Source organism: Giraffa tippelskirchi, chromosome 5 (genome assembly GCF_054371585.1).
Source record: "Giraffa tippelskirchi isolate mGirTip1 chromosome 5, T2T-mGirTip1v1.2.pri, whole genome shotgun sequence".
Lineage (NCBI taxonomy): Eukaryota > Metazoa > Chordata > Mammalia > Artiodactyla > Giraffidae > Giraffa > Giraffa tippelskirchi.
Genome location: NC_137279.1, coordinates 68,503,874 through 68,528,231, shown reverse-complemented (window position 1 = coordinate 68,528,231; position 24,358 = coordinate 68,503,874). Strand labels below are relative to the sequence as shown.

General features: G+C 35.7%; 1 pseudogene; it reads right to left on the bottom strand.

The window, feature by feature from the left end:
• Positions 1-246: 246 nt before the first annotated feature.
• Positions 247-23,704, bottom strand: LOC145505188 (large ribosomal subunit protein uL24 pseudogene; annotated as a pseudogene).
• Positions 23,705-24,358: the final 654 nt, after the last annotated feature.

Sequence of the window (24,358 nt, the reverse complement as noted above, 5' to 3'; positions counted from 1 at the left end):
AGTGGACAGCAGAGGATGAGATGGTTGGATGCCATTACCAATGCGATGGTCATGAGTCTGAGAATGCTCCAGGAGTTGGTGATGTCAGGGAAGCCTGGCGTGCTGCCATCCATTATGATGCAAATAGTCAGACATGACTGAGTGACTGAACTGAACTAAAATTTAATTATTTCTAATGAAAAGGACAGTCATGTATTTTTCAAATAATTTTAACAGTTTTTAATGAAAGCTGTTGACAAGATGACTTTATTCCTGCATCTTCTCAATTTTTTCTTATATTTTCCCTTTTCTTTTACTTGGCCAGTTTTGGCTTTCCCTTCCTGGATCTTTACGCAGTCTCTATCTGGTTTTAGTCTAGTGTTAACCACCTTGCTGGGGTGAAGGCTCACATAGACAGTTGTGCCATTAGCCTTCTCGTGCTGCATTTCTCCAATGTAGATGACACATTTCTTCCTGTGAATCTAGACGGCTCTGCCAGTCTGCTGCCCTTTGTAGTGCCCTCCTACAGCCTGAACTTCCGGAACTTCACTGTCCTTTCAGATGGGCATGGACCCAACATTGTACTTCTGTCTCAGCTCTTTAGAAAGAGGAAAAGACACAATTTTCCTGTGAATGTAGGAAGGCACATTGAAATGTGTTTTTCGGTTCTTGCTTAGGTCAGAAGTCACAAAGGGATTGAACTCTTCTGACAATTTGAATCTATGAAATAAGAGCGTGAACAGATTAAACCCCCTTCAAAATGAATGAAATCAGGCCCTATATCTCCAACCTGGAAAACACACAGAACTCAGGTCCAAAAAATCTTCCAATGGCCAGTGAGGCCTGAAAGTTTTACCAAGAAAGTACCCCAAGACCATTCTTTAAGAAGCAACTCTGCCCAGACTAGACTCCATCGCCACAGGCTCCCTCCCCTTCAGCTCAGCTCATATTTCCAAATGTTAAAACCTTCTTTCCTCTGGCTGGTGGTGCTAGGAGAAAGGCTAGGTGAAAGGCCAAGAGCATCCTGGCCCTCTTCCTGGCTACCAGAACAGTACTAGGGTGCTGGGGTCAAGAGGCACCATGCCCTGAATGGATGGCTGTGGATTGTATGCCTTGTCTCAGCAAATTCTTACCGGCTGGCCAGCCATGTACTTTTTTATTCTAACATATATGGTTCAAAATATAGAATATCCACAAGAAATAGAATGAAAGTCACTAGGAATAAGTATAAGATAAAGGTATTATTCTAAATTATAAGTTATTATAAGAAATGTAGTTGATAAGATGCTTTATTTTTCATTGTATATCTTTTTGTCCTCTTATACACATTCAATATTGTATTTTACTCCTATGTTATCTTCAGTAATTTAAAGGGGAAATTTAAGGGAAATTATACCAAAGATCTCAAAATAAAAATCCAAAAGTAAAAATGAATCTTTTTTTTTTCTTAAACAAATGGAAAGGAAGACAAAATCACACATATGATAACACACACTAATGAGCTCTCACTCTGTTTGTGTCATTGAACAAAGCTGCCACTCAATTGTGCTTCCTCAGACACATAATTGCAGTAATTCTCTATCAAATCCTGATGAGGAAGTTATCTTTATCCAGAGCTCTAGTGAGCATGTCGTGTTAAAATTAAAGCAGACAATGACCTTTATGTCTCAGTCCTCACTTCTCCAATAATTACCATTCTGAATCTGCACTTCAAGTAACAGATAAACAAGGTTAATTTAGGAAGACATAAAGAATCTTTCTGAAGTATTCTTTTTCCTCTGATAATAACTATCTAGAGGACAAGCATGCATGCTTAGTCGTTCAGTTGTGTCTGACTCTTTGCAAATGCAGGGACTGTAGTCTGCCAGGAACCACTGTCCATGGGATTATCCAGGCAAGAATACTGGAGTGGGTTGCCATTTCCTCCTCCAGGGAAACTTCCCCATCCAGGGATCGAACTTGAGTCTCCTGTGTCTCCTGTATTGGTAGGCAGATTGTTTACCACTGAGCTACCTGGGAAGCTCTACTATGTATACAATTCTGGTTCTTTTTACAACCACTAGCAATGGTCCACTTTCAATTCTCTCTCTAATGATAGTTTATTTTTAATAAACTTAATTGCATTTGTATCTCTGTGCCTTTTCTCATGATAATCCAAGTTATCACCTTTCAAGTACTCTATTAATCAGTATTGCTTTAAATATCAGGTTATGTAAAGTGCTGATCTGTGGTTCCAAAGAATCTTGTACATAAATCTATCTGTATTGCTCACAATATTGCATGGAAGTAAATCCCTTTGTGTGTTTTCCCCTTACATTTGAATTTCATAATAATAGACATTGCAAATTACTACATTCTATATTTTTCATATTTTGTCCTCAACAGTCTGGCTACCTTAGGAAAATTGTAAGCAATATATTGGCATATTTGAAAATAAGTTGGAAAGATAAACAAGAAAATAAAACTGGGACTTAGAATTTCAAATTATGGAATTCCTCAGATGTTAAGTAGACATCCTCTTTTCATATACCTATTTCTTTGTTTTAATTGTCTAGACTTTGGCATAGAATGTGAAGCAAAGTAAACTTTATGAAACTTTGGTTCTATGTTGAACAGACCTATGTTCAAGTGAAAATGGGAGATTATAAGTATATTGTTCCAGAAACAATTTAAATGTACCCTAATTGTTCACTGAAGCACTATTTACAATACCAGAACATGAAAGCAGCAAAAATGGCCATTGACAGATGAATGGATAAAGATGTACATGTTATATATGATGGCAAATTACTAAGCCATAAAAAATAACAAAATAGTGTCATTTGCAGTGACATGGAGTGATCTAGAGATTGTCATACTGAGTGAAATAAGTCAGACAGAGAAAAGTAAATGTCATATGATATCACATAGATATAGAATCTAAAAATATGGTACAAATGAACTTATTTACAAAACAGAAAGAGATTCACAGGTGTAGAAAGCAAACATGGTTACCAAGGGGGAAAGGAAGAAGGAGGGATAAATTTGGAGATTGGGATTGACATGCACACACTACTATATTCATGTCAATGTATGGCAAAACAAATACAATATTGTAAAGTTAAAAAATAGAAAATAAACTAAATAAAAAAAAATTGACAACTAATAAGAACCTACTCTATAATATAGGGAACTCTGTTCAATACTCTGTAATGACCTATATGGGAAAAGTTATCTTTAAAAAATGGATATATGTATATATATATACATATATAATTGATTCACTTTGCTGTACAGCAGAAACTTTCACGACACTGTAAATCAACTATGCTCCAATAAAAATTAATAAAGAAAAATTATATAATCTGACCTATTTATTCTTTGAATGATATAGTTGCCTTCAGGAAATATGTCTAAGTAAAATAATTCTCTAAGAATACATTAGAAAATGAAGACTGAAAAAAAAATCTGATAACACACATAGACAGACAGACACACACACACCTCACATAAATATTAGAGAATGTATTAGAGTTTCATTCAAATAATATTAGATTTATTTTTAATGTAAAAATATGCTAGCAGTTTGTGTTTGATGTCAGTGAATATGGTGGAGTTAGGTAGTTCCAAAGGGGTTGTCCCTCTACAAACATAGTCGAAGTGAATGAAAACTGTCAGATTTAATTTTTTTTAACTCTTAATTAAAAACAAACAAACAAAAAAACAATCAAAGGCTTATTTTTGCTGTTTAGTCACTGATTCACGTCCAACTCTTTTGCAACCCCTTGGACTATAGCCCACTAGGCTCCTCTGTCCATGAGAATTCCCAGGCAAGAATACTGGAGTGGGTTGCCATTTCTTTCTCCAGGGGATCTTTATGATTGAAGGATCAAACCTGCCTCTCCAACTGCAGGCAGATTCTTTACCACTGAGCCACCAGGGAAGCCACAAAGGCTTATAGCAACCAAATAAACACTTAATCAACCTATAAATAGTTGGGGAGTTTTGAAGTACTAGCCTTTGTCCTACCTCCCTCCCGTCTCCAAGATGGTCTTGAAATGACAACCAATATTCCAATTTGGCATTCTGGTCCCTTGTTCTGGAGGAAGGAAAGCTGATCTTGTTCTCAAATAGTTATTTTTATCTGTTTTAGTCTAACGCTTACTTGTAGGACTGATGAAAGCACTTGCCTCTGCTTCACCTGATCGAGAACTTTCTCAGGGCAGAAAAGTGGCTACATAGAGGGCATTTCTCAAAAACCATGGAAGGCAAGTAAAGACCCCACTGCTGCCTAGAGCAAACGATTGCAATTTGAGAGACAATAAAAGACGGCCAAAAACCTGAGAGGAAAATTTGTGGAGAAAGGGTCTTTGAAGAATTATGACGTTGAAAACCTCACATGAGTATTGGGGAATATAGGAAGCCATGTGCATGCCCAGGGGAAGATTTTTGTCAACAACAAACAAACAAAAGAACCTGGGAAGACCCTAAACTTTTACCTCAGGTTGATCTTTAGGCTCTGCACAAACAGGAAGTGAAGACTAAGCAAGGTCTGTAACTGGCCATCTAAGAGTTAAAGTAGTGTTGCAACACAGAGCCAATGTGCAAAGACTAAGAGAATTTGGGGTTTTATTTTTGTCTCTAAACATTCAAAGGCATCTGTCAAATCAGAAGATAAAAGAAGACAGACTGCAGTCCACACATATCAATGAATACATTCTTTACAATCATAGATTAGAAAACTCACTAAAAATCCAACCAATTACAAAGCAGAAAAAGCAAGAACGAAAAATTTTAAGGTGGCAGAAAAATCTAATCTCCAGAATTAATAAGTTATACTATTTAAAATGTTCAGGTTTCAACAAAAAATAATGAAGCATGTTAAAAAAAAAAAAAGTATGCCCCACACATAGGAAATTTAACCAAAATTGTCTCTGTGGAAGCATAGGCATTGGACTTACTAGAAACAGACTCTAAGACTCTACTGTGTTATAGTCACAGAGGTAAATGGAACTATGCACAGAGCTAAAGGATATCATACAATTAATGCCTCAAGAATCATATGATATCAATAAAGACACAGAAACTATAAAAAATTAACTGAGCCAAAATTCTGGAGCTGTAAATTATAAAATATACAAAACGGTGGCATAGAATTTGCTCTCCGCAAACAAAATAATAGCAAACAAAAAGTATCAGAATTTTTTGTTTAACTCTTGAAACAAGTCAAAGGCTTATAGTAATCAAATAAATATCAAATCAAGAAGGAAACTTAAAAATAGTTGGAGCGCTTTGAAATATTTTTAAGTAAAATAAATAAAAATCACTAGAGAATTTCAACAGGAGATTCAAGGAACACAAAAATGTATATATAAGAGAGATCAATTGAAGCTATCCAGTCATAGGAGCAGAAAGAAAAAACTAATAGAGATTAAAAAAAGAAAAGAAAAAGGTTAGATGTATGGAGAAAAAAAACCCACAAAAACACACAGCATAAAAGGCCTGTAAGACATCATCAAGTTTACTGATATATGCAGAGTAGGAGTCTCAGTGGGAGAGGAGAAACTGACAGGGTATGTGAAGATACAGTAGCTGAAAACTTCCCAAATGTGATGGAAGACATGATTTTACACAAAGAGGATATGTGATGAACTCCAAGAAAAATGAAGAAAACAGTATCCACAATGAGACACACGATAATTGAACTGTCTAAAGAAAAAGAGAGCACCCTGAAATCAAAAGAAGAGAAGCTACTCATTATAAAAAAAAGTGTTGTCAATATTAAGTGTAAATTTTTTCGCAAAAAAACGGTGGCGCCTAGAAAGTTGTGTGGTGGCATTCCTAAACTGTGGAAAAACAACAATAACAAAAAAATAACCAATTGAATTCCACATCTGATGAACAAAATTTAAAAATCAACAAGAAATTAAAACCGTTTATAGCATATGGAACTATACTAAATATCTTGCAATAACTTGTAATGAAAAATAATCTGAAAAAGAATATATATATATATATATATATGTCACTTCAATTCAGTCACTCAGTTATGTGCGACTCTGTGTGACTCCATGGACTGCAGCACACCAGAATTCCCTGTGCAACACCAACTCCCAGAGCATGCTCAAACTCATGACCATATAGTTGGTGATACCGTCCAATCATCTCATCCTCTGTCACCCCCTTCTCCTCCTGCCTTCAATCTTTCCCAGCATCAGGGTCTTTTCCAGAGTCACCTCTTCTCATCAGGTAGCCAAAATATTGTAGCTTCACCTTCAGCATCAATCCTTCCAATGAATATTCAGAACTGATTTCCTTTAGAATTAACTGGTTTGATCTCCTTGCAGTCCAAGGGACTCCCAAGAGTCTTCTCCAACATCACAGTTCAAAAGCATCAATTCTTTGGTCCTCAGCTTTTGTTATGGTCCCACTCGCACATCTATACATGATTACTAGAGAAGCAATAGCTTTGACTAGATGGACCTTGTTGGCAAAGTGATGTCTCTACTCTTTAATAGGCTGTCTAGGTTGGTCATAGCTTTTCTTCCAAGGAGCAAGCATCTTTTAATTTCATGGCTTTAGTCACCAACTGCAGTGATTTTGGAGCCCAAGAAAATAAAGTCTGTCACTGTTTCCCCATCTATTTGCCATGATGTGATGGGACCAGAGGCCATGATTTTTGCTTTTTGAATGTTGAGTTTTAAGCCAGCTTTTCCACTCTCCTCGTCACTTTCATCAAGAGGCTCTTTAGTTCTTCTTCACTTTCTGTCACAAGTGTAGTGTCACACCTGCATTTCTGAGGTTATTGATATTTCTCCTGGCAATCTTGATTCCAGCTTGTGCTACATGCAGCCCAGCATTTTGCATGATGTACTCTGTGCATAGTTAAATAAGCGGGGTGACATACTTCTTTTCCAATTTTGAACTAGTCTGTTGTTCCATGTCTGGTTCTAACTGTTGCTTTTTGACCTGCACAGAGGCTTCTCAGGAGGCAGGTAAGGTGGTCTGGTATTTCTATCTCTTTAAGAATTTTCCACAGTTTGTTGTGATCCGTGCAGTCAAAGGCTTTGGCTTAATCAATAAAGCAGAAGTAGACGTTTTTCTGGAACTCTCTTGCTTTGTCTATGATCTAACAGATGTTAGCAATTTGATTTCCGGTTTGTCTGCCTTTTCTAAATTCAGCTTGAACATCTGGAATTTCTCAGTTCATGAACTGTTGAAGCCTCACTTGGAGAATTTTGAGCACTAGTTTTCTAGCTTGTGAGAAGAGTGTAATTGTGTGGTAGTTTGAACATTCTTTGGCATTGCCTGTCTTTGAGGTTGGAATGAAAACTGACCTTTTCTAGTCCTGTGGCCACTGCTGAGTTTTCCAAATATGCTGGCATACTGAGTGCAGCACTTTCACAACATCATCTTTTAGGATTTGAAACAGCTCAGCTCGAATTCCATCACCTCCACTAGCTTACTTCCTATGGCCCAGCTGACTTCTGACTCCAGGATATCTGGCTGTAGGTGAGTCATCACACCATCATGATTATCTGGGTCATCAAGATTGTTTGTATAATTGTTCTATGTATTCTTGCCACCTCTTCTTAATATTTTCTGCTTCTGTTAGGTCCATACCATTATGTCCTTTATTGTGCCCATCTTTGCATGAAATATTCCCTTGGTATCTGTAATTTTCTTGAGAGATCTCTACACTTTCCCATTCTATTGTTTCCCTCTATTTCTTTGCATTGGTCACTGAGGAAGTCTTTCTTCTCTCTCCTTGCTGTTCTTTGAAACTCTACATTCAGATGGGCATATCTTTCCTTTTCTCCTTTCCCTTTACCCTCTCTTCTTTTCTCTGTTATTTGTAAGCCCTCCTCAGACATCATTTCTTTTTTTTTTTTTCAGACATCATTTCAATTAAAAAAAATAATCCAGATAAACAAAAGTTCAAAGAATTAGTTGTTTGTAGACCTACCCTACAAGAATGCAAAAGGGAGCCTTTAGGATATAAATACAAGTACACTTTACAGTAACTTGAAGCCATACAAAGAAATAAAGAACACTGGCAGAGAAAATTACATAACTAAATCCAAAATCAATCATAATATTTCTTGTTTAAAATCTCTCCGCTTGTACTTATATGATTTAAAGGACCAATGGATAAAATAGATATAAACTTATGTTAATGGGTATATAATATATAAATATGTAACTCATGATGACAAATAAAAATCAACAAAATATCATACATCTGTTTAAGAGTTCAGTTTCCATATATCACTGAAGCTAGGGTGATATTAGACCAAATAATGTATTATAAATGTAAGAAGCTAATTGTAATCTCTAACAGAAGCTAATTGTAATCTCTAACAGGGCCACTAGAAAATAATTTTATTATATATATGAAAGGAAATGAAAAACAAAATTGTACACTACAAAAATAAACACAAAAGGAGAAAATAATTAAGGAACTGAAAATCAACAAATTATATGATATATATAGAAAACCAATAGCAAAATGGCAAAAATATTTCCATATCAGTGATTAAATGTAAAGGATAAAAATCTCAGTATAAGGCAGAGATTATTGAAATGGATTAAAAAAAAAAAGCATGGCCTAACTATATGCTGTGTTCAAAGGACCCATATTTTATTTAAAGACACAAAATAACTGGAAAGTGAGAGGGTGAAAAACTATATTACATACAAATAGTAACTAAATGAGAGTTGTACAGGCTATATCAGTATCATAAGAAATAGATTTTAAGTCAAATAATACTACAAGGGACAAAGAAGGACATCATACATTGATAAAGGTGTCAATTTATCAAAAAGATATGACAAGTATATACATATCTAATAATAAAGAGATACTCAAGAATTGCAACTTTTGAGTTTTGAATTTTGAAATTCCCTTCAGTCAATACTTTATATTTTATCCATATCAATTATCTGAAAATATAAATATCTTTTGAGTGATAAAAAACAACATTTTTTCTATTACGTTTCTTAGTACTTTAAATACGAGCAAACCACATCAAGTAAAAGTGCTGTGGCTGAACATTTTGTAGACAGTGTGCCCAAAACAAAAATTTATATGTTGAAGCCCTACCTCCCATTATGATTGTATTTGGACATAAAGCCTTGAAGGTAGTTATAAAGTCAAAGGGTGGGGACCTAATCTAATAGCATTGGTGTCACCTAAGTAGAGGGAGAGAGAGACACCAGGAGCACACACAGAGCAAAGGCTATATGTCAATACAGTAAAAAGTGTCTTTAACCCAAGGGGAGAGGTCATATCAGAAATCAATATTGCCAGCATCTTGATCTTAGATTCCAGAATTATGAGAAAATACATTTCTCTTGTGTAAGTCAGTCTGTGACATTTGTATGCATTTTTTCCTTAGTCCTGGTATGGATAATATGTATATGTTTATGGTTAATATTTACGCCATACATAAATTCCTTATTAATATAATTAATAATTTTTAAGAGGTTAATTGGTTTACTCAATTAAGTGAAATTTTGTGTAAATTTTTTTTCATGAAAATTTCAATCCAAATGTATAGCTTTAACTTATTGGAATTATGCACAATATTAACCCAGATAGCATATTAAAAAGCAGAGACATTACTTTGCCAACAAAGGTCTGTCTAGTCAAGGCTATGGTTTTTCCAGTAGTCATGTATGGATGTGAGAGTTGGACTGTGAAGAAAGCTGAGCGCTGAAGAATTGATGCTTTTGAACTGTGGTGTTGGAGAAGACTCTTGAGAGTCCCTTGGACTGCAAGGAGTTACAACCAGTCCATCCTAAAGGAGATCAGTCCTGGGTATTCGAGAGAAGGACTGATGTTGCAGCTGAAACTCCAATACTTTGGCCACCTCATGCGAAGAGTTGACCTACTGGAAAAGACCCTGATACTGGGAAGGATTGGGGGCAGGAGGAGAAGGGGACGACAGAGGTTGAGATGGCTGGATGGCATCACCAACTCGATGGACATGAGTTTGGGTAAACTCCAAGTTTGGAGTTGGTGATGGACAGGGAGGCCTGGCGTGCTGCAGTTCATGGGGTCGCAAAGAGTCGGACACGACTGAGTGACTGAACTGAACTGAACTGAACATCAAATTGATTCTGTTTTAAAGAAAACATGAATACAGGTCATAATTCTCTTATGGCCATCTGAAATTTGCTTGCTAATATTTTGTAAGACAATATCTATATTAATAAATATGACTTAACTTAATTATTTTAGAGTTATTCAGCTTAGAATTAAGATTGCTTAAAATTAATGCTGCAAAGAACTATATGGCATAGGAACCTGAAATATTAGGTCCATGAATCAAGGTATATTGGAAGTGGTCAAACAGGAGATGGCAAGAGTGAACATCAACAGTTTAGGAATCAGTGAAGTAAAATGGACTGGAATGGACAAATTTAATTAAGAAAACCCTTATATTTATTACAGTGGGCAAGAATCCCTTAGAGGAAATGGAGTAGCCCTCATAGTCAACAAAATAGTTCAAAACGCAGAACTTGGGTGCAATCACAAAAATTACAGAATGATCTCTGTTCTGTTCCAAAGCAAACCATTCAATATCACAGTAATCCAAGTCTATGTCAAAACCATGAATGCCAAAGAAGCTGAAGTTGAATGGTTCTATGATGACCTACAAGAACTTCTATAACTAAAACGAAAAATAAGATGTCTTTTTCATCATTGGAGCCTGGAATGCAAAAGCAGAAATTCAAGGCATACCTGGTGTAACAAGCATGTTTGGCCTTAGAGTACAAAATGAAGCAGGTCAAAGACTAACAGAGTTTTGCCAAGAGAATGCACTGGTCACAGCAAGCACCCTCTTCCCACAACACAAGAGACAACTGTACACATGGACATCACCAGATGGTCAATAACAAAATCAGATTGATTATATTCTTTTCAGTCGAAGACAAAGAAGCTCTATACTGTCAGCAAAAACAAGACCAGGGGCTGACTCTGACTCAGATCATGAACTCCTTACAGCAAATTTCAGACTTAAATTGAAGAAAGTAGGGAAAAACACTAGATCATTCAGATATGACCTAAATCAAATCCCTTATGATTATACAGTGGAAGTGACAAATAGATTTAAGAAACTATATCTGATAGGCAGAGTGCCTGAAGAACTATGGATTGAAGTTCATGACATTGTATAGGAGGCAGTGATCAAGACAATCCACAAGAAAAAGAAATGTAAAAAAGCAAATTGATTGTCTTAGGAGGACTTACAAATAGCTGAGAAAAGAGAATCTAAAGGAAAAGGATAAAAGGAAAGATATACCCATCTGAATGAAGAGTTTCAAAGAATAGCAAGGAGAAATAAGAAAGCCTTCATCAGTGATCAATGCAGAGACATAGAGGGAAACAATAGAATGAGAAAGACTAGAGATCTCTTCAAGAAAATTATAGTTACCAGGGAATATTTCATGCAAAGATGAGCACAATAAAGGACAGAAATGTTATGGACCTAACAGAAACAGAAATTATTAAGAAAAGGTGGCAAGAATACACAGAGGAACAATACAAAAAAAAAGATCTTAATGACTCAGATAGCCACGATGATGTGATCACTCACCTAGAGCCAGACATCCTGGAATGCAAAGTCAAGTGGGCCTTAGGAAACATCACTATGAACAAAGCTAGTGTAGGTTATGGAATTCAAGCCGAGCTGTTTCAAATCCTAAAAGATGATGCTGTTAAAGTGCTGCACTCGATATGCCAACACATTTGAAAAGCTCAGCAGTGGGCACAAGACTGGAAGTTGTGAGGTTTCATTCCAGTCCCAAAGACAGACAATGCGAAAGAATGTTCAAACTACCGCACACTTATACTCATCTCACATGCTAGCAAAGTAATGTCAAAATTCTCCAAGCAAGGCTTTAATACTTCATGAACTGAAAACCTCCAGATGTTTGTGTTGGACTTAGAAAAGGCAGAGGAACCAGAGATCAAATTGCCAACATCCACTGGACCATAGAAAAAGCAATAGCATTCCAGAAAAATATCTACTTCTGCTTTATTGACTGTGCCAAAGCCTTTGACTATGTGGATCACAATAAACTGTGGAAAATTCTTCAAGAGATGGGTATACCAGACCACCTTACCTGCCTCCTGAGAAATCTGTGTGCAGGTCAAGAAGCAACAGGTAGAACCGGATATGAAAAAACAGATTGGTTCCAAACTGGGAAAGAAGTATGTCAAAGATGTATATTGTCATCCTGCTCATTTAACTTATAGGCAAATTACATCATGTGAAATGCCAGGCTGGATGAAGCAAAAACTGGAATCAAGATTTCCAGGAGAAATATCAATAACCTCAGACAGGCAGATGATGCCACTCTTATGGCAGAAAGTGAAGAAGAACTAAAGAACCTCTTGATGAAAGTGAAAAAGGAGAAAAAAAAAACGGTTTAAAATTCATCATTCAAAAAAAGAAGATCATGGCATCTGGTCCTATAACATCATGAAAAATAGATGGGGAAACGTTGGAAACTCTGACAGATTTTATTTTCTTGGGCTTCAAAGTCACTGCAGATGGTGACTGCAGCCATGAAATTAAAAGAGCTTTTCTCCTTGGAAGAAAAACTATGACCAATCTAGACAGAATATTTAAAAGCAGAGACATTACATTGCTAACACAGGTCCATCTAGTCAACGCTATGGTTTTTCTAGTAGTCATTTATGGATGTGAGCGTTGGAACATAAAGAAAGCTGAGTACCAAAGAACTGATGTTTTTGAACTGTGGTGTTGGAGAAGACTCTTGAGAGTTCCTTGGACTTCAAGGAGATAAAACCAGTCAACCCTAAAGAAAATCAGTCCAGAATATTCATTGGAAGGACTGATGTTGAAGGTGAAACTCCAATAGTTTGGCCACCTGATGCAAACAACTGACTCTTTGGAAAAGACCCTGATGCTGGGAAAGATTGAAGGCAGGATGAGAAGGGGATGACAGAGGATGAGATGGTTGGAGGCTATCACTCACCCGATGGACATGAGTTTGAGCAAGCTCCAAGTGTTGGTGATGGACAGGGAAGCCTGGTGTGCTGCAGTCCATTGGGTGCCAAAGTGTTGGACACAGCTGAGCGACTGAACTGAACGAAAATTAATGCAGCCTATACTTTTGCATGCTATGACTGCTTTATAAAATGAAAATTGTTATTTATAATAGAATTAAGTAAGAGTCCATAAACTTAATTTGAATTTTACTAACTTTTGGAAACCATTATTTGGTGCTTTTTTTTTTTTAATTTTTGATTTGATGACTACTCTGAATATTGAGTCATTAAGTTATCTGTACTTCATTGGATTAATTTTATGAAATTTTGGCTCTGCTTGAGTATAATTTGTTACAAGACTTTCAAATTCATTAACTCACCATCACATATCTAGTCATACACATACAAACACATGCACACCCACAGTTGCACACTTACATTTTAGCTATTCCATTTTAGCTACCTTTTGTTTTTCTATTTTCATTGTTGTATAGATTTATCAGTAAACATTTAATCTTTTTTAATGCTATTGGTTCCTGAATTATTTAATCCATTTTACAGGTTTGATTTGCTTTGTTTTTGTGTATTAATTTCCGTCTATAATTTATCTACATTTCTTTTATTTATTTGAAGCAAATTATTTGTTAACTTTAAAAAATTATGTTGTTGAATGTTTAACAAACTTGGTCTCTTCATCTCTAACTGAGCATAGCTTTAGGTTTCAGTTTTGAATTAAATATTATTTGTTATATAAATTATTTTGTAGGTTTCTTTTATTACCTTATTATTGTGTCTTATATTTTATACTTCTACTATTAAATTGTTAGATTTTTATTTATGTGTGCATGTTTGTGTATTTGCTATGGATTAATGTAACTGACAAGTAATATTACTTGAACAATATATTTTATAAAAGCTTTCTTCAAGTTTTCTCACTAACCTAAAATATAAAATTACATAAACATACTCATAGATACTGACATCACCCGCATGTATTTTATCTCTAGTATTGTTTGTTATTTTGGTAGCTAAATATTGGAAATAGATGCCAGGGACTCATTTATTTTCTGGAGGCCATGTTTCAAACATCACAGTAACAGAGGGTGAAGCGATCTTCAGGTGTTTAGGGTCTCTGGTACCTAGAGTTCTTGGTTTGTAGACATTATTTCCAAAAGTTAATGCGAATTAAAGAAAAGACCCTTTTTCCTACATTAATGCTGTGATTCTTGGCACCAACTACAGGCACCAAAAAAAAAAAAAAATAGAATGTCTGTATTTTCTATATCCTGGACTTCCTCCAAGTACATTTACACTTTCACAAATCTTCTAGAATACGATAAAAATCAATGACTAAAAAATTGTTCCATGCAATTTTATGGACTCTGAGGGAGAAGGTGAGGGTGGGACGTTCTGGGAGAATAGCATTGAAACATGTATATTATCATATGTGAAACAGAACACCATTCCATGTTCGATGCATGTGACAAGGGCTCAGGGCCGGGGCAATGGGATGATCCAGAAGGATGGGATGGGGAGGGAGGTGGGTGGGGGGTCCAGGAAGGGGAACACATGTAAACCCATGGCTGATTCATGTCAATGTATGGCAAAAACTATTACAATATTGTAAAGTAATTAGCCCCCAACTAAAATAAATAAATTTATAAGAAAAAAAAAAATAAAGTAAAAAAAAAAAAACAAAAAAAACAAAAAAAACAACAAAAAAAAAATCAATGACTATAGCAAATCAAAAAAAAAAAAAATGTGCCTCTAGAAACAATTTAGTATACAAACAGGTATTTTGACCTTAAAAGTCAACTCACCCTCCCCCCAATCAGCTCAAAATCTTATGATAAGTTATAAGAATTTAGGTTATATGATACTTTAATCATCTCCCAATGTTTTTAGATTTTTCCATAGAGTTGAGTCTAATATCAGTCGATCAGTTTGAACTATGCAGAATGAGTCATTTTATCAAATCAGAAGAGTCCAGACTTGCAAGCTTAGTGTTGTATACCACTGATCAAATGAGAGACCATAAAGTAACTCAGGGCCATATCATTTAAGATATTTACTACTGTATCACAGTATATATTTTCATTTTATTTAAGAAATTTATTACTATACCACACTTATATATTTTCATGTTAAAGAATGAAAAGGGTTAAATGAGTCCCAGACATGCTCTATGATTGATAGTAAACTAAAATTAAGACCACCTTGAAAAGAATCCAAGTCTTTAAAGTACCATTTTTTAAAGTATATCAACACCAAGGAGAAGACCAGATTGTGTCAGTTTTATGTTCTACAAGTAGAGTACATTCCAATATGTCTCACAGCAAATTTTGAGAAGGGCTGCACAGAGTTCAAGTTGTAAACCAAAATCTTACATCTGTATCTTTTAATAATCATGGATTAACTGTAATGAAGAAAGATTGCCTACTTAAACTGCTAGATAGGTTTTCTTACTCTTTGAATGTTAATCACATTTCAATCTTTACCTTTTCTTTTACCCAGACTATGTCCAAGATAACTTTGGCTAATTTTTTTTCTTTACTATGTTACAGTATTTTATAATAAATAGTCAAGGAAAGTTTAAATGAATACCTAAAATTAGAAGCAGGAACTAGAGAAGGGATAAGAATGCTTCCAAAGTCTACCATGTATCATCTTACACGACATCATTTGGTTAGGAACTTACACAAGAGGAAGATTTTCAATACTGTTAAAATATTGATGTATTTTACAAAAGGAGCTATTATAAAAAGTCATTAATTGAGAAGGCAAAACACTATATTCAGAATGAGGGAATAAAACAGTGGCCAAAGGTACTTAAATATGTCAACACATTAACCATTTAATAATTCACATAATTTCATTCTTCTACATATTATCTCATTTTCCTTATCTCACTGACAACAAGTCAAACTCATGTAGAGTTATATAAAACATCCACATGCATTTCTTTCCCTTTACATAAAATTTTAAGGTGATGTTTCCTTGTTCTAATTGGTACCTGGTGAGTCTAAATTACTTTTCTTTTTAATTACAGAGTTTTGGACTTTGGTATCTTCTTTAAAATTTTGATCTAAATAATTTTTAAATAATTATTTTCATTTCTTTTTTGACTTTTGTCACCTTGACAAAATTTGAACCAAAGAAAAATCACAAAGGATGCAAAATAAATATCATCAGAAATTAAATTAAGAATTATAGCTGATAATACAAAAAAATCTTTTAAAATGTTCTAATAAAAATAATGAAATACTTTATATCAAAATGATAATACATTTACAGGGAAACCCTTTCAATTACAATACTAACGGAAGAAAAACAAGATGACTGTTACCTTTTATTCTCAAGTACCATAATCACAAGTTATGAGAAAAAGATGCTAATAGTTTAAACAATCAACATCTATTACACAAATGTGAAGTCAGAACTGAGTCTCAAATGTGATGAGAATTCATAAAAGCAAAATATAACACGACAAACTTCCAAACCAGAAGTTACATTTGGCACTGCAAACCCTATATGTGTGTGCATTTATTTGCAATAACATATATATTTTTCCTTAACACATTTCTGTGTATTTTTCCTACTAGTAATAGAAAATTTTCTTAATATTATACAGAAGATGTTTGTCAAAGTCAACATATAGAATTTTTTCAATGAATTTTAAAAATATAGGTGAGTATATTTCAGCCTATTTCAGTCCCATGAAAAGACTTAAATTATAATAATTTCAAGACAATGCATTCCATTAATATTTTTGGCTTTATAAGAAAATCTAAGTCATCTTCTAGAATATTGATTATAGTATAATGTCCATACCATACTAATTCCCAAACACAAATATACACACATAACGATACAAGACTCCAAGACTTTGAACGTCATTCCCCTACAAATATTAAGTTTAATATCTTTATGTATCAGTTTTGAGAAGATCTTTTTAATTCTCGTTATCCTTATCATGATAAAGTAAAGAAGTATTTTACTATCCATGTATAGATAAAAATGAAGGGATGCATGAATCATTTTGGTAAACACTGACAATTTGATAGACTATAGGTCCAAAAATATGAAAATATTTACCACTTTGAAAATAATAGAGTTGCCAAATTATCCACTTACCAATTTGGTTTCACAGGATGTTAGAGAACAACAGTATTTTTTTCATGAATTAGTCTGAAAAACATGAGAGGAATATGTAAAAACCAAAAAGAAAAATACTGGCCCACTGGGATAATAAAAATAACATAGCAGGTATTTCCTGCTGAATATCAGCAAACTGTTCCTGAAAATTCAGATTTATATATACAAATACTAATTAGAATACTTTCTCCAAATTAGGTAATTTTAACACTGACACCAAATCTCCAATCTGTTTCCCCAAAATACAACTAAAATAGCAAAACATGCACACAGACACACGTATATCCAAAAAGCAATCTATTGTGTTTTCTCTAGTACCAATATGCTCTTAACAACTGCTTTGTGTGTTTATTACATTTCTCTCTTACTTTTTCTCTTCTCCACAAGTTTATTCAGCACATTTGAGTCTTGTGATACTCGCTATACACACTGACAAAAGTATGGATTAAGTATAGCAGGCAAGGTGGAGATAAATTCTGATACACATAGTTGCAAAAATCATGACACAGAGTATGATGCTGTGATGCTTTTCTTAAAGCCAACAACATCCAAGACAAACAAACCTTTGATGATGTACAATGAGTTTTTCAAATAGCTCCATACAATTATCAATTGTTATCAATGGAATTTAGAATACAATTCTAGAGTATATAGTTTTCTATGACAAATTAAGAAAAATACATATTTTTCCCAAACTCATTTGAAGTACAACCTTAATGGAATTAATTTTTCAGTTGTTAAAAAGATATTTTTTTTCCCCTAAGAACAACAGATTGACTTTCAGTTTCCAGTTCTGCCTATAAAGAGCTTGGAAATTATCATGCTACCCTAATGGGTAAAATACTGAACAGACTGGAAATCAACAACTCTTCTTGGATAAAAAGACAAACACAGGAAAAACTACTACCTTCAGGACAGGCGAGACAGACAGGCAAATGTACGAGGCAGGCACGTCTTACCAGAGCAGAACCTAGGAAGATGAACCACTGTAGGAACCAGAGCCAACATAGGAAAATCTGTACTGTAATTGATGAATTGCTGGAGGCTCACTGCACACAACTTTCAGAGTTACAAACTGCACAAGATGGTGAAATTTACCTCTAGGAGCTTAACCAGGTTCCCATTGTAAATATCAGAGAAAAATCCCTTCCAGTTTCTGTCATGAGGTTGAGGAAAGGAACCATTTTGAGAGATGTCAGAACATTCTGTCCTGCTTAATAAGGCCTGTTTGCAGGAGAAACTAGTTAACCAGAGCCTAATCCTCTGGGGGTTTGATCAGAGCTAAACTGATTTGGAGGGTCTTTCCTGGTGGATCAGCAGTAAAGAATCCTCCTGCCAATATGAGAGAGAGAGGTTCAATCGCTGGGTGGGGAAGACCCCCTGGAGAAGGAAATGGCAACTCAGTCCAGTATTCTTGCCTGGGAAATCCAATGGACTGAGGAGCTTTGCAGGCCACAGTCCACGGGTCACAAAGAATCAGACATGACTTACTAACTAAACAACAAAGACAATCATAGGACTACAGGATGCTTTCTCTCCTCTCATACCTCACCACCACTTTACTAAAGGTCTATTTACAGAATTCCTTTTTACCAGTACATCACATCTGGCTATCATTAAAAAAAAATACAATGCATACTAAAAGGCAAATAAATAAATAAATAAAGAGACAGAGCAAGCATCAGAACCAGGCACAGCAGGGGTATTGATATGATTAGACTGTGAATTGGAAAGGAATATAATTAATATGCTAAGGACTCTAGAACAAACCCAAAATAAATGACAGAGATAGAAAACAAGAGGGGAACAGAAGTAAAGACTGTCTATGATGGGCTTGTTAGGTGATTGTCCATGGGTGAGGAGAGACTCTCAGAGCTTGAGAATGTATCATTAAAATCCTCAGAGAATGTATCATTAAAATCCTCAGAAACCGGACAGCAAAGAGAGCAATGACCGACAAAACTGACGAGACTCCGAGGACTGTGGGACACCTACAAAAGATGTGCATGTAAACTCCAGAAAGAGAAGAAAAAGAAAAAAAAAAAAAACAGAAGAAATATTTGAAACAAAAATTGATAATTTTTCCAAATTAATATCTGATACAAGACCAAAGATCCAAGGAGCTCACAGTGTTGCCAGAATTTCTCCAAGTATTTGTTTAAAACTCTCTAACTCCCACCCTTCTCCGGAGTTTAACATAAATCTTTAAGGGGTCCACAGACAAGAAAGGAATCTACAAAAAAACCCACACCAAATGGAACCAGCTGGGACCAAGATGGCAACAAATCTGACCTGCAACAGACCCTGAGTCTCTTTATACACGGTGCTACTATATTTGCATATTAAATGACACACATACTAGTAGCCAGTGCCAGACACTAAGTATCACAAAAAGGCAAAAATTGAGGGGCACCCAGTCCCTAGAAAAAGCCCTGCCCCTTCCCCACAGATTAATTATCATGTCTTCCCATCATTAGCTTCACTCTTACTCTTCCGTCCTTTGTCTCTACTCTTTAAATTATTCTCTCCAGGTGGAAGAAATTTATCTGTGAACTTAGTTTCTACTTTTCCATTCTTTGACCGCTGAATAAAGTTTGTGCTGTATTGATCTCAGTTTCTGTTTTGTTATTTACCTCCTCAAACTAGAAAGAGAAAAGAACCTTCCCACTCAGAGGCTGGGCTAGACCTGAGAGCAAGGTCCATTAGACTCAATTCAGTAACAAGAGAACACTAAGAAGGATAAATTAAAAAAAAGAAAAGAAAGAAATTATATCTCAGCACATATTTTTCAAATTATACAAAATCAAAAATAAACAAAAATCTTGTAAAACAAGGTAGAGGAAAAATGCATTTTCCCTAGAGAAGAACAAAGAATAACATACAACTTTTCTTCAGAAAACATGAAAACAAGAATAGAATAAACAGAAATATTTACGGTGTTGGTAGACAACTGGCTATCTAATTTTACATATGGTAATGTATATGTTTCAATGCTGTTCTCTCACACAGGTTTTTAAGTGTGGGTCCGAGTTCATGTTATAAATATATAAACAGATTAGACTCTGAGAAGCTTTTAATTAGCCCACGTGTTGGGCAATCAGAAATTATACTAGGACTTCATATAACTTTCTCCCTGTGAGGGATTAAGAGCCAAGAGGATTGTTCTCCTTCTTTAAAAAAATTAGATTTATGTGTGAAAATAAGTGTTTTTTTTTTTTTTTTCACATTGAACAATAGCCAGAGCAAGACTGTGACCCATAAGAGAAGAAAAACAAATGAAGTGATCTTTTCACTTTCTCCAAGTTATTGCTTAGAGGCAGCTCTCGAGCCACAGGGAAGGAGAAGCCTAAGGAAGTTCCCTAGGGCTTTCCAGGTGGCACAAGTGGCAAAGAATCCACCTGCCTACCCAGGAGATTCAGGAGACGTGGGTTCGATCCCCAGGTCGGGAAGATCCCCTGGGGGAGGAAATGGCAACCCACTCCAGTGTTCCTGCCTGGAAGATTCCATGGACAGAGAAGCCTGGTGGGCCACAGTCCAAGGGGTCGCAAAGAGCCAGACACGACTGAGCAACTGAGCACTCAGGCACAAGGAAGCTCAGGATCTCACTGTCTCCTGCAGCAGAGGAGTTTAAGAGGGCTGAGGCAGCCGGAATTCTTGAAGTAGGGTACCAGAAAGGGGCGAGCTGCGGAGAAAGAGCTTCTGAAATCTGAAGAGAAGGCCTTTTGAGATTTTGCAGGATGTTGATCAGCACCCATCTGAGTTAACACTCCATACAACCATGGAGAAATCCTCCTGAGGAAACTCTCAGAGATCAAATCAGATTAGGAGGAGTTTGCCTCTTCATGCACCAGAGAGGAAAAAAAATTGATAATCCATGGAACTTAGATAGAGTCCTCAGAAAGCTGTCACCTGAGTAATCAGTTAAATCAGCCCTAGATTAAAATCTGCTGTGATGGTGGTGGTTTAGTCTTTTTATTTCATATATTCCAAATGAAAAGAAGAAAAAAGGGAATAATAAAGGATTGCAAATAATAATCGAAAAAAACTTTCCAATTTGGAAAAAAAATCTTATAAACCTACAAGTTTAAGAAGTTGAGTGAATTATATTATTCTACATAGAATAAACATAAAATATATTTAACAAGATCCTTTATAATTAAGCTCCCAAAAACTAAAGAGAAAAAAAAGTCTTGAATGTAGTCAAAGAAAAATGACACTTTACTTAAATGAGAATGAAATTAGAAGACAGTAGATTTCTCATCACCAAACATTGAGGTCAGAAGAAAAGTATTTAAGGGCTGAAATAATAGAACTGTCAACAATCTCATACATAGCAAAAATATCCTTTGGGACTAAAGGGGAAATCAAGATATTCTCAGATAAGGAAAACTAAGAGCATTAGTTACTGACAGACTTAACCTAAAAGAACGGCTGAAAGTTTTCTAATAGGAAAAGAATGATAAAAAAGAAACTGGAATATCAGGAAATGAGAAAGACAGTTAGCAAAAGAGTAATGAATACAATAGACAACTTTCTCATGAGTCTTCTAGATTACTTTTGGTGGCTGAAGTAAAAATTACAATACTGACTGGTGTGATTCTATGCATATATACAGGATACATTTAAGAAAATTATTTTTAAAAAAGGAGAGTAAAAGCTCATAAATGGAAGAAAGCCTTCAACTTTTCAAACAAGCTGATGAAATGACAGTAATAGACTGTGAAAATTGAAGTATATACATAATGTAATGTAATACCTAAACAATCATCAATAAAGCTGTACAAAGGAAAACACTCAGAAGCACTATAGATAAATCAAGATAGAATTCTAAAAAATGGTTCAAGTAATTAGTTCAAAGATAGGAAAAAGAAAGCCTAGAGAGGAATAACAGAAGGAAATATATATATATATATATATATATATATATATATATATGTATATATATACACAAAAAATGCAGAATTAAGTTCTAATATATCAATAATCACATCAAATGGAAAATTATCTGAATGTATCAGATAGAAGACAGCTATCGATAAGGTGGATCAAAAAACATGATCCAGCAATATGCCAGTGGCAAGTAACTCTCTCCAAATATAATTATATAGGAGGTGAAAGTAAAATAATGAAAAAATCTTATGCAAATATTAATCAAAAGAAAGCCAAAGTGACTATATTAATATCAAATAAATTCAACTTCAGAGCAAAGAAAGTCACTAGGTAGGGAGGGAGGTTGCATCATGATGAAACTGTCAATCCATCATAAAAACAGAGAACACAGATGTGGGCATGCACTTAGCCATAGAAATGAAAAATATGCAAAGTAAAACCTAATCAAACTGAGGGAAAAATACAGATGTCCATATGTGGTTACAGTTAAAGATTTTGATACACCTTTCAAAAAATTGGTACAACAAATAGAGAGAGATTCAGTAAGTACAGAAGAACTCAAGGACAACATTCATCTCCAGGATTCAGTCAAAATTCATACAACCCTCCATGAAAAGGAGCAGTAGATGTATTCAAGTGTTGACAAACTTAAAACAAGATGCACTGTATCCTGGGACATAACTTCAAAACGTACAAAAATTGAAATCATACAAAATGTGTTTTCTACCTACAGTTGAATTAGTTAGTAATCAATAACAAAAAGATAATAAGGAAATATCAAACACTAAATAACAGGCTTAGTCCATTCATGTATCAAAGAGAAAATATTTAGGGAAGTATGTTAGGGGCTTCCCTGGTGGCTCAGATGGTAAAGAATCCACCTGCAATTCAGGAGACTCGGGTTTGATCCCTGGGTCAGAAGATCCCCTGGAGGAGGGAATGGCTACCCACTCCAGTATTTTCACCTGGAGAATCCTATGGACAGAGGAGCCTGGGAGGCTACAGTCAGTCCATGGGGTTGCAAAGAGTGGGACATGACTGACCAACTAATTACACATGAAATGCTTTGAAATAAAATGTAATGAAAATATATCAAAGAGACAAGGGTAAAGCAGCCTTGAGAGAAATATCATAACACAAAGTGCATACACTAAAAAGAATAGCCCACCATGCACACAGAGCCTTTTTAATATTGAAAAATGAAAATCTTCAAGCCCCTGCCTCCAGCCTCTGCTCTGGATGAGCAACTTGTGTCCACATCGTGAAGGAGAAGATTCTGGCAGCAAAGTGCAGAAACTCATGATCTCTGGGCTCCAGATCCTCTCTGGCTGCAACAGCAAGACTGCTCCATCCTTGACAAGATGAATGATGTAGTGTAAGAACCAGGTTCAGAAACTGAGAGCAGCTTGAGACAGTTTTCTGAGTGTCTTTGGTATAGAGGAGATAGCCAACTGGAAGAAGTGCAGTGAGGGAAAGATCCAGAAACCAGATGACCATTCAAGCAGTATAGCCTGGACCCAGCTACCTATCCAGGCCAGTAGCAGCCCCTGCAGTTCCACAGGCCTGTTGCTGGCAGACAGTGCCAAAGGGAAGATTGGCCCTAGCAAGCCTCTTGAAATCCCAACAGCCACCACCTTCATCTTCAGCTTTCAACATTTCCAGCTCCACCACACCCATCATCTCAGTGCTTCAGCCACTCACAGTGCTGGTGAATATTTTGAATATGACCTCTTTACCAAATGGGCATCTTGCAAATATTTTTACCTAGGTTGCATCTTTCCTTTCTGTTAATGTGCTCTCTGCTCAGTCACTCAATTGTGCCCAGCTCTTTGCGAGCCCATAGGCTCCTCTGTCTATGGGATTTCCAGGCAAGCAAGAACACTGGAGTGGGTTGCCATTTCCTCTTCCAGGGGATCTTCCCAACCTAGGGATCGAACCCATGTCACCTGCATCTTTCTCTTAATAGAGTCTTTCAAAATTTCAACATCATTTTTTTTCCTATGGATTATGCCACACTTAAAATCTCATTGAAAGTGAAAATGTTAGTTGCTCAGTTGTGTCTGACTCTTTGTGACCCCATGGACTGTAGCCTATTAGGCCCCTCTGTCCATGGAATTCTCCAGGCAAGAACACTGGAATGGGTTGCCAGGCCCTTCTACAGGGGATCTTCCCAACCCAGGGATCAACCTGGGCCTCTTGCATTGCAGGCAGATTCTTTACCACCTGGGAAGCCCTAAGGTACAAAGCCAAATTAATTATTTTGTTGAAGCTTCCACTATTTTTCTCCAAGTACAAATATTCAGTGCTGTCTTATTTTGGAAAGCCTGTTTT